This window comes from Hemitrygon akajei, chromosome 4 (genome assembly GCF_048418815.1).
Source record: "Hemitrygon akajei chromosome 4, sHemAka1.3, whole genome shotgun sequence".
Lineage (NCBI taxonomy): Eukaryota > Metazoa > Chordata > Chondrichthyes > Myliobatiformes > Dasyatidae > Hemitrygon > Hemitrygon akajei.
Window position 1 is genome coordinate 175,190,164 of NC_133127.1, and position 11,602 is coordinate 175,201,765.

Here is an 11,602-nt window from a genome sequence, read left to right on the forward strand (position 1 = left end):
CGTGATTACATCAATGTGTTGGGTCCATGGTAGATCCTTTAAGATGTTTTACGGCCAAGAACATGAAATTGCTTATGCTTTCTACTGCTGACCCCTTGATGAGGACTGTTGTGTGTTTTCCCGACTTGCCCTTCCTGAAGTCCACAATCAATTCCTTGGTCTTGCTGATATTGAGTGCAAGGTTGTTGTTGTGATAGCACTCAACCAGCTGATCTACCTCACGTTTGCTATGCCTCCTCATCAGCTCCTCGGCTGTTGTACTGGGTGAATCTTTTAATTGGCCTGGTCAAGGGGGTCTGTGACTGTCAGGGAATGGTGCAATTAGAATCAGAAAAGGATCCTCCCAAAAAGTAGTCTAAATGGATTATACGTATCTGTAAGTACTTCTGGCATGCTCTTGAACATCTTTGTGGAAATCAGGCTCAGAATGGGCACCCCCTTTCTGGCAATAATATTGGGTGATCTTGTTCGTGCTTGATCAGATTTCAAATGTTTAGGTCAATAATTTACTGAAAGATCATAGTTTATGGAAAAACCACAGGTCTGGATATTTAAGTTCAAGTTCAAGTTCCATTGTCATACATGAACACCCATGAATACAGCCAAATGAAACAATGTTTGTCCAGGGCCAAGGTGCAAAATACAGCACCAACAACCACACACAGCACAAGGCACACATGACACATATAAGATAGCAGTAAACATACACTCACACAAAAAAATTTATAATAAAGCCCAAGTCCCTAAGTGACATGTCCTGTAGATTGATGGCGCATGGATGTTGTCAGCAAGAGCAAGCCCTCAGCAGCCCATAGACGAATGCATCAATGCACGCAATCCAGCTTACCTTCCACCAAGTGAACAGTGGAAGGCAGCACCAACAGGAAGGGCCGGTCCCCAATCCAGCACAGACGCCACGCCACACAGCCTCCAGCTTCTCCCCGCCTGGGCGGCTGCAACAGGCACCACCGCAGCATAAGAGCTGGTCCGCAGTTGCCCCGCCTTCAGTCCGATCAATCAATAAACCAGTGAATCGGACTTGCAGTATTTTACATTCTGAATGTCCGACAGGGTCTCGTGATCACAAGGAAAATGTCCAAGACGGTCACTCACTGTTAGACTGCACACCACCTTCACGTACCAGTTCCGAAACCTTTCTATAGCAGGCAGCGGATCAGTCCGCACCAAATCCAGCTCCCCCCTCTATCAAGCAACTCGCTCATGCAGTATACCTTCAGTACTTGCAGTTCTTAATGTTCAGCAGTGTCTTGTGATGGTAAAGAAGATGTTTGAAAAAGATGAAGACACCTTTGGTTGGCCCCAGAGTGGCTGCTGCGCTGCACCTGAGCACGCCGCCATCTTACCAGAAGAACGTTTTATGTTCTTGGCTGCGGAGCCAATGGTGTAAAGCTACCATCTATGGGATTACGGCGGAATGGCCTCAAATCAAAATCCCCTTCAACTATAAAGATTATGACTTGCAGCAATTCAAATAAAATTACCCCCCCCCCCCCCCTTAGGTATTGCTCTGCGATCTGGTGATGGTTATTCGGTGGGGGTGGGGGGCTTCCAAGTTGAATGTTTTAAAATAGTTACGATGCATTGGCCGGGAATCGAACCCGGGCCTCCCGCGTGGCAGGCGAGAATTCTACCACTGAACCACCAATGCAACTGACAATTTGATATTTTCATTCAGAACTGATGTGCTTTTTATATCTGTTCTAAGACTGCCAATTTTTTTGTTGTCTTTTGTGAACTGCCAATGAAAACAATCAAGCGTTCAGTCCAATGTTAACTTTGAATGTAGAATTCTAAATGCTGGTACCAATTTGTCTGTAGTCAGGGGCTCTCCAAGATTACAACATGGAACAACACACACAAAATGCTGGTGGAACGCAGCAGGCTAGGCAGCATCTATAGGGAGAAGCGCTGTCGACGTTTCCGGCCGAGACCCTTCGTCAGGAGTTCAGTGAAACCCTCTCTCGCTGCTCCCCATCTATAATTCCTTCGGCCCTTCAACTTTTCTATCTAGTCCTGACGAAGGGTCTCGGCCCGAAACGTCGACAGCGCTTCTCCCTATAGATGCTGCCTGGCCTGCTGTGTTCCACCAGCATTTTGTGTGTGTTGTTGTTTGAATTTCCAGCATCTGCAGATTTCCTCGTGTTTGCTCTTACAACATGGTGGATCAAATCGTATATCATGCTTACTAGTTAAAAGACATACTATACATTTAGACTAGGAAACTATCAACCACTCTTTAGACATGAGCAAAGAGGGATGGGTAGTCTTAATGCGACATGCACATCACCGGTGAATATAACATAAACTAGCTTTTTTTTCCTGGAAAAAAATGACAGTATTTCAGTAATGCACACTTCTATTAGTGTGCAAAGTGATAACGAGATCGACAGAAAGGATCATAGAAACATGCTGCGGGAAAAGCCGTTCAGCCCATTGTGTCCATCTGGGGCAAAGATGAACTTGAAGTCCATCTTCTTCGCCTACGTCTAAAGATAGGTGGATGGCTTCTTTGCCTAAATGTATTGGATGTCAATTTGCAATCTTGGAGAGCCCCTGACTACTGACTTTCGCAGTGTTTGCTCTATGGCCCGTCAAGTTAATGGTTTTTAGATCTTTAGTCAGAAATTTGTTCAATGTGGTAAGGGCTCTGCCCTTCACTACCTTGGCAGGCAGCGAGTTTTGGGTTCCTTCTGTTCATTGAACAAAATAATTCTTTTGTCAACATCTTCTATTAATTCGCTTTAATTTTGGTCCTCCAGCTACTGACCTTTCGGCTTAGATGGGGGAGGGGGGTTGCTCTCCGGTTAACTTACCTTGGACTTTTATAATTTTATACTTAGCAACTTGATCTCCTGTCGGGTCAGTTCTTTTCCAAAGAAAGCAACCCCAGCCTTGTCAGTCACTCCTCATAGATACGGTTCTCCAATCTTGGTAACATCCCTGTGGGGACCAGAATGGGACGCGGTACTCTAGCCGGGGTTTAATCAATGGGTTTAGAGAGTAGGAGCTCTTGCCTCAGCCAATCAAGTTTTCGATACACCTTCTTTTCCAACTTATCTACCTATCTGGTAACTTCAGTAAACAGCCTAGATACTTCTGTCTTCTGCACTTTTCTAGTACCCAGCCTCGGTGAAGGGTCCCGACCCGATCGTGAGTGTTTGTTCATTTCCATAGATGCTGCTTGAACTTCTGAGTTCTTCCAACATCGTGTGTGTGTATGTTGCTGTGGATTTTTAACATCTGTAGAATTTTTCTACATCAGTTGCATTGGTGGTTCAGTGGTAGAATTCTCGCCTGCCACGCGGGAGGCCCGGGTTCGATTCCCGGCCAATGCATCGCGAACTTTTGGTTAGTGGAATGCAACATCTAGGATAGTTTAGTTCCCTGTTCGCACATGTGCTCCGGGTGCTCTGCTTTCTTCCTGCATTCCACAGACGTATAGATTAGTAAATTGATTCCATGGATGTACAACCCTCACGGGCTTGAGTTCATCATTAAATGTTATTTTCTCAACTATTAATTGTGCACTCTCCAAAAGCATTACCTCTTGTTTTTCCAGATTAAATTCCATTCCGCACTTTCCAATCTGCTTATTAGAAGGCATGGGCTCTTGTTAAATACTGTACAGATGTGTATTTGCTGGTCAGCACGGACATGGGGGCTGGTGGGAGGGCCTCATTTTGTGCTGTTTGACCCTTTGATAATTTCTTGCAGTCTAGAAATTTCTTCCCCACTATTAGCCCCTCTGCCAGCTTCTGTTTCATGAAAAATTTCTTCTCAGTAATCATCACATTTAAGTCCAAGTTCTTTATATAATCACAATAAGTGACTTGCCCGCTTTCTAGTCACTTTACTTCCCATCAATGGTTACCCTTTACTCAATAGCGGGGAAAGCTATCAAAGCTTGCAAAGTGATCTGGACCAGCTAGGAAATGGTAGATGGAATTTACCGCAGACAAGTGTGAAATGCCACACTTTGGGAGGATAAACCAAGGTAGGGCTTTGTCAGTCCCTCCCAGTTGAATGAACTCTGTCTTTTTGTGTGTTTCCCCCTCGCTGTCAGTCTGTGGTTTTGTATTGCCATGTGCTCCTGCTCTACTCCGGCCCCTGTATTACCGAGTACTCCGTCTCTCATCTGTTTCTCATTATTACCTGTATTGCTGTCACCTGTATCTCATTGTGCTCCACCTATCATCTGCCTCTCTGTTTATTGCTCAGTACAGGTGTATTCCAGTCCTGTGTTGAAGGGTCTTGGCCTGAAACATTGACTGCTCGTTTCAACAGATGCTGCCCGAGCTGCTGAGTTCATCCAGCTTGTTTGTGTGTGTTGATCTGACCACAGCATCTGCAGTGTATTTTGTGTTTACTGTGTTTTCACCTGTTTGTTGCCAGATTGTGCCAGTGAATTTTCCTGAGCCTTTCCAGCATTCATATCTGTACTCTCCCTGTCTGAATATCGACTCTGCCTGTTTTCCCAATTCTGGTTTTTGGATTTCTCTGGATGTTTTGATCTCTGCCTGAACTTTGACGCTGACTTTGTTTGCACCTTGGGATTTGTAACTCAATTAATATCACTGTGTGCACAGTATTGGGTCTGTGATTGGATCCCTGCTCCAGCGTCCTGACAGACTTGCACTGTCAATGGTAAGGCTGTGAAATGTGTGGTGAAGCAAAGGGACACAGAAATACACATCCATAATTCCTTGAAATTGACACCACAGTTAGGTAAGGTCATAAGGTGAGTTTTTGGGATATTGCCTTCATAAATCTGGGCACTGCATGTACAGGACTTGAGATGATATGTTCAAATTGCTTAAGACAGCGATGATGCTGAACTGAGTATCATCTGCAGTTCTGGTCACCTACCTACTGGAAAGATACCAATAACCTTGAAAAACTGCTGGAAAAATTTACATGGATATTGTTAGGACATGAAGAATTGAGTTCCAGGGAAAAGTTGAATAGGGTGGGGCTTTATTCCCTTAAGCGAAGGTGAATGAGGGGAGATTTGAAAGAGGTATACAACATCATGAGGGGTATAGATAAGGTGAATGTATGAAGGCTTTCTTCCCTCAGGTTGGGTGGGTGAAACTAGATCTAGAGGTCAGGGGTTTAGGGTAAAAGGTGAAATATTTAGGGAATCTGAGGTGGGGGGGGACTTCTTCTCTCACAGGGTGGTGGACAAGAAATGAGCTGCCATCAGAAATGGTGGATGTGGGTTCAATAGTAACATTTAAAATAAGTTTGGATAGGGACATGACTGAGAGGGGTATGGAAGGCTATGACCCAATGCAGGTAAATGGGAATAGGCAGAATTCAATGCTGGCATAGACTAGATGGACTGAATGACCTGTTTCTATGACTTCCTGTCACTGATTTTATCCAATCAGCCACTTTGACTTGGATTCTGTGATTAACTGGTAGTAACAATTTAAGCTCGTGATTGGAGCTAATGTTTGAATATATTTTACACTAGGGATATATTGAGCGTGACACTTTCCACCACAAATCATTATGGTAACAGAGTGCAATTGTTATATCAAATGTAATTAAATTGTGAGTGAGGCAATGTGACTGAGGAAGAGACAATATAAATCATTTGGCTAGGCAGCCTTTCCATGAAGTGTAATGTCCCATAAATGAAGCTATTACCTCATTTTCAATTCCTCTACTGACCAACACCAAACATAAATGCCATAGAGCAAAATTAACATTACATGCTGTCTAACAGTATTTTCATTTGGAGTGCTGGAAGATTACACGCAAGGCTGAACTTTCTGTTATTGTTTTTGCTTCATTATGAGTGTACTTGTTTGGATATAATCATTATTTATCCATTATCCACCCTCTCATTTGGAGTCACACCCTTGATGAGCATAGTCCCAGTCATGGTGTTTAAACAATGTGATTTGACAATGTTGACTTAATAAAAACCACACATTTAAAGCAAAAGACATTGTAAACTACATTGAGTTTAATAGGGGTGTGAACTGATTCTTCAAGTGGATTGTTCAATTATTGGTTTTTAAAACTGGGGGAAAAAATCCAGCATGCTCTTTTCTCGCTGCTGCCATCAGGTAGAAGGTACAAGAACCTCAGGACTCACACCAGCAAGTTCAAGAACAGTTACTACCCCTCAACCATCAGGCTCTTGAACAAAAGGGGATAACCATACTCTATTTCTGGTGTTCCCACAACTGATGATCTCCCTTTAAGGACTCTTTATCTTGTCATTTCCTGCTCTCGGTATTTATATATATTTGCATTTGCACAGTTTCTTGTCCATTGGTCCTGTTTAGTTACTGTTCTATAAATTTGCTAAGTATGCCTGCAGGAAAAAGAATCTGTTGTATGTGGTGACACGTACAGTATATACTTTGAGAATTGTACTTTGAGAATCAGTTTGCCCACAGAAGGCAGAGGGAGCTTGTAGATGGAACATATTCTATCTGGAGGTTGGTGAGCAGTGATGTTCCACAGGGATCTGTCCTGGGAGCCCCCGCTCTTTGTGATTTTTTTTTCTCTGACTTGGATGAGGAAGTGGCAGGGTGGGTTAGTAAGTTCATAGATCACATGGTTGGTGGTGTTGTGGCTAGTGTAGAAGGTTATCATGAGTTACAAAACATAGATCAGATGCTGAGCTGAGAAGTTGGAAGATGGAATTCAACCAAGAAAAGTTTTGTGCTGTAATGTTCTGCATTTTATCTTCTAATTGCATGTAACAGAAGGAGAGTTAGAATGGAAGAAGGCAGGGAGCTCAAAACTAACATGAGAGTTTAAAGACACAGTGCATAATTGAGAACAATAACAGGGCAAATAACAATGAAGATAGAAGGGTGGAGGTAAAGAGAGCAGTTGAGAAAAGAACTAGTGCAAATGTCAGGTAGCGTAGAGGGAGGTTTGACCCAAATGCAGGGTAGTGGTGAAAGTTTATGTGAGTGATCACTTTAATAATAAAATGCAAAATAACAAGCCCTGAGAAGCCATGAAACAAGAGAAAATGGATAACAACAAGGTAAAGAGGTAGCTGGAGGCTAGAGGCAACTCGTTGAGACTGGCTGATTGAATGGGTGAACAAGGACTGTGGATGAGAGCTGGGTTTAAATAGACTGTAGGTGATGAATTGGAAATGGGTGTTAACTGGGTGGAGACTGAGAATTGCCAGTCCAGGGTCCAGTGGAACTCCTTGATGAATGATGGATCCAACACCTCTCCTCCAGGCTGTACCCTTCCCAGTCGACCAGGTACTTCACACCGCATCCATGACGAGCGGAATCCATCAACCAGCAAACTGTGTAAATTGCACCATCTTCCACCATCCTTGGATCTGGAAGTGCAGGCTCGGGTGGGTTTAGTGGTCTATGGAGAATGGGCTTAAGGAAGTTTAAGATTAAAAAAAACAGAATTCAGATAGGAGTTGAGAGGCCATGAACAGAAAATGAGAACAAGCGAGAGCTCGTATTGCTCCAGATATAACCCAGAATTCTGTTAAAGGATATTTGCAGATTGTGGGCCCAGACTTCAGAGTTCAGAATGAGGAAAGCAGCTGAATTGTCAGTCCAAGTGTTCTGTAAACTGCCACAAGTTGTAGACTGATTTATGTTCAGTTATTGAACTTAGCACAGCAGGCTGGCTGGCAATTATTTCCCAGAATTTTGTTTTATGCTGCAGCAATTTAAAAAAAAAATACAAGTCAAATCCCTTGCCCAGGAGGTTTACTATTACAACAGCACAATTTAATTTTTCATTTTGGGAAGGCAAAAATCTGCAGATTCTGTATGTATCACAGACAATCATAAGCATGATAAATTCTGCAGGATGCTGGAAATCCAAAGCAACACACAAATACTGGTGGAACTCAGCAGGTCAGGCAGCATCTTTGGAAAGACATTAAGAGCTGATGTGCTGGTCCAAGATGGTTTTTCAGGACTGGAAAGGAAGACAGCAGCATAAAAAGTTGGAGGGGGAAAGAGGATAGCTTAAAGATAGGTGGGAAATGTGAAGGACTGGAGAAGAAGGAATCAGATAGGAGAGTGGACCATAGGAGAAGGGAAAGGAGGAGGAAACCCAGTGGGACGTGATAAGCCGGTGAGAAGAGGTAAGAGGCCAGAGTGGGTGTTGGTTGCACGAACAAAGTCACTGGAGAGAAGGACTGGTAGATGTGAAGCAATCTCTTTATTCGACAAAATGATAGCAGGCATTACTTTTGGAGGAAGAAGGTCTGCTTGACCTAACACCACATGCTTTATATATTAAAGATCAAAGGACAGTTCAGGACAATTGCATATTTAGAATGCATTGACAATGCTTCTTTTGAACTATTTACACAACCTTTACACCTCCCCCTGTGCACCCACACTACTGATACCGAAGTAATGAATTTAAATCTGCATTGTCTGGTCTTTCAGTTAACTGTGGTTCATGGTTTTTGGGAACCTCTTGTTCAGTGCTGAACTTTGGATATCCAGATCTGAAGATTGGCTGGAGTTATTAGTTGTACATGCTAACCACAAAAAACACTAACATTGAAGAATAGAAGAAATGTGGGGGGTGGGGGGGGTGGAAACAATCTTTTTTCCAGAAGGAGAAATCGATATTCATGCTATCAGGTTGGAAGCTACCCAGATGGAATGTGAGGTGTTGCTCCACCACCCTGAGGGTGGCCTCATCGTGGTACAAGAGGAGAAGGCCACGGACTGACATGTTGAAACAGGAACGGAAATCAGAATTAAAATGTTTGGCCATCGGGAAGATCCACTTTTAATGAATAGAGCTCAACGAAGTGGCCCCCCAATTTACGACGGATCTCACCAATGCAGCTGAGGATGCATAGGGTGCACCAGATACAATAGACGGCCCCAGCAGATTCACAGGTGAAGTGTTGCTTCTAATGGAAGGACAATTTGGAGGTGAGGAAGGAGGTGAATGGGCAAGTGTAATACTTGGGCCACTTGCAGGGATAAGTGCCGGGAAGGGGATTAGTGGGGAGACAGAGGGAGCAAGGGGAAGTAAAGATGTGTTTGGTGGTAGGATCCCCTTGGAGATGGTGGAAGTATTGGAGAATGATGTGTTGGATGAGGAGGCTCATGGAGTGGTAGGTGAGGACAAGAGGAACTCTATCACTGTTAAGGCGGCTGGAAGATTGGATGGGCTCTGATGTTTGGGAAAAGGAGAGGATACAGGTAAGGGCAGCATCAATGGTGGAGGAAGAGAAACTTGGGAACAGGCGTGGCAGAGATGAAGGAACTGAGAAAAGGGAATAGCATCTTTGCAGGAGACAGGGTGGGAATAGGTGTAGTCAAGATAACCACGGGGATTGGTAGGTTTATAGATGATGTCAGTCAACAGTTTGTCTCCAGAGATGGAGACCAAGAGATCAAGAAAGGGGAGGAGGTGTCGGAAATGGACCAATTGAATTTAAGAGCAAGGTGGAAGTTGGAGGAAAAGTTGAAGTGAGTATGGGTGCATGAAGCAGCAACAATGCAGTTGTTAATGCAGCAGAGGAAGAGTTGGGGAGCATTTCCGGGGCAGGCTTGAAACATGAACTGTTGCGCCTAGTCAACACTTCTTGTGTTGGCATAGCAGAGGCCCATGCGGTTGCCCGTGGCTAACCCTCGATTCTGGAGAAAGTGGAAGGAGTCAAAGGAAGATTGAGGCTGAGAACCAGTTCTGCCAGATGGACGAGGGTGGTGGAGGGTAACTGGTTGGTTTTTTTATTTAAAAAGAAGTGAAAAGCTTTAAGGCCTTCTTGGTGGGGGGGGGGTGGAAGATAAGTGTATATGATGCACCATCAATAACTCTCGGAGACGTGAGACGAGATATAGGCTTTTATTGGCTGGAAGAAAGAACAAGCAGCGAGTGACCACCACACAACATCCTGGAGACTGATGCCGGGGCTGTGTCTCCAATCGCTTTTATACCGGGGTCAGTGGGAGGAGCCACGGTCTGTGGGAGGAGCCACAGGAGCAGTCAGCAGGGGGGGCGTGTCCAGACAGGTATATGTAGTTCACCACAGTATAGGGATTGGACATCCTTGGTCAGAGTCAGGGAATTGAAAGTTAGAGAGGAGATGAAGAACATGAGAAGTGTTATGGATGTAAGTGGGAAGGGACTGAACCAAAGGGGATAGAATGGAGTTAAGGTGAGGACACGCATGCAGTGGGGCAGGAGCAGGCAGAGACAATGGGCCTACCCGGACAGTCGGGAGGTAGAAGCGAGCAGTGCAGGGAAAGGAATGCTGAGAATTCCCAGACAATGCTGGAAAATCTCATCAATGTTCAAAGTAAATTATTATCAAAGTGCATATGTCACCATATGCTAACCCAAGATTCATTTTCTTGCAGGCATTTAGGAACAAAGGAATACACTAGAAAAACTACAAAGACTGACAAAAGAACCGGTGTACAAAAATAAATCATACTGAGAGCAGGAGTTGGCTCTCGGAAAGCGAGTCCGTGGGTTATGGAATTAGTTCAGAGTTGAGGTTAGTGAAATTATCCACGCCAGTTCAGGAGCTTGATGGTTGAAGGGTAATAACTGTTTCTGAACCTGGTGGTGTGGGACCTAAAGACTTTTCTACCTTCTTCCCAATGGCAGCCGCGAACAGAGAGCTCGGCGTGGATGGCGGTACCTGACGCCCTGTTGCCCTCGCAGTGCTGTTTGTTATCAGCTTGAATTTCAACAGCCTGTCAAGTGAAAAGAATTCTAAATATAAAAGTACAATTTCATGTCCAAGTGAAACGAATTTACTTATAATTCTCCAGAGAGAGTGTGAGTTACGTGCTTCGTTAACCTGGTGCAGCCATATTTCCTTAGCTTCCACGCTCCCCCTGCTGGTGAGCTCCAGTAAGACACCAGCACGGCAAACCAAAAGATTAAAGATCACCATCAAACCCACAGTAGTCTGGCGGACTGACTTCTACTTCGCCGAGCCCCGGCGACAACTGTCAGACATCTCTTTTCTTACTTACCCCTCGAGCAGGATCCCACTATGGAGCACCGGCCATTGACTCCCACACCATCACCGGATCGGAGGCAGCATCTCCAACACCATCATAGTGAGCACAGGGCCACCCCAGGGCTGTGTGCTCAGTCCACTGCTGTTCGCTCTGCTGACCCACGACTGGGCTGAAACACACAGCTCGAACCACATCATCCAGTTCGCCGATGACACGACCGTCGTGGGTCTCATCAGCAAGAACGACGAGTCAGCATACAGAGAGGAGGTGCAGTGGCTAACGGACTGGTGCAGAGCCAACAACCTGTCTCTGAATGTGAACAAAACAAAAGAGATGGTTGTTGACTTCAGGAGGGCACGGAGCGACCACTCGCCACTGAACATCGACGGCTCCTTGGTAGAGATAGTTCAAGGCACCAAATTACTTGGTGTTCGCCTGGCGGAGAATCTCACCTGGTCCCTCAACACCAGCTCCATAGCAAAGAAAGCCCAGCAGCGTCTCTGCTTTCTGCGAAGGCTGAGGGAAGTCCATCTCTCAACCCCCATCCTCATCACATTCTACAGGGGTTGTATTGAGAGCATCCTGAGCAGCTGCATCACTGCCTGGTTCGGAAATTGCACCAT

At 44.8% G+C, this 11,602-nt stretch overlaps 2 non-coding genes across 2 annotated transcripts; one reads left to right on the forward strand and one right to left on the reverse strand.

The window, feature by feature from the left end:
* Positions 1–1,598: 1,598 nt before the first annotated feature.
* On the reverse strand, positions 1,599–1,669 carry trnag-gcc (transfer RNA glycine (anticodon GCC)). The gene has a single exon. It is a non-coding gene; the product is annotated as a tRNA-Gly (tRNA).
* Positions 1,670–3,285: 1,616 nt separating this feature from the next.
* trnag-gcc (transfer RNA glycine (anticodon GCC)) lies at positions 3,286–3,356 on the forward strand. Its single transcript has one exon. It is a non-coding gene; the product is annotated as a tRNA-Gly (tRNA).
* The last annotated feature ends 8,246 nt before the right edge of the window (positions 3,357–11,602 follow it).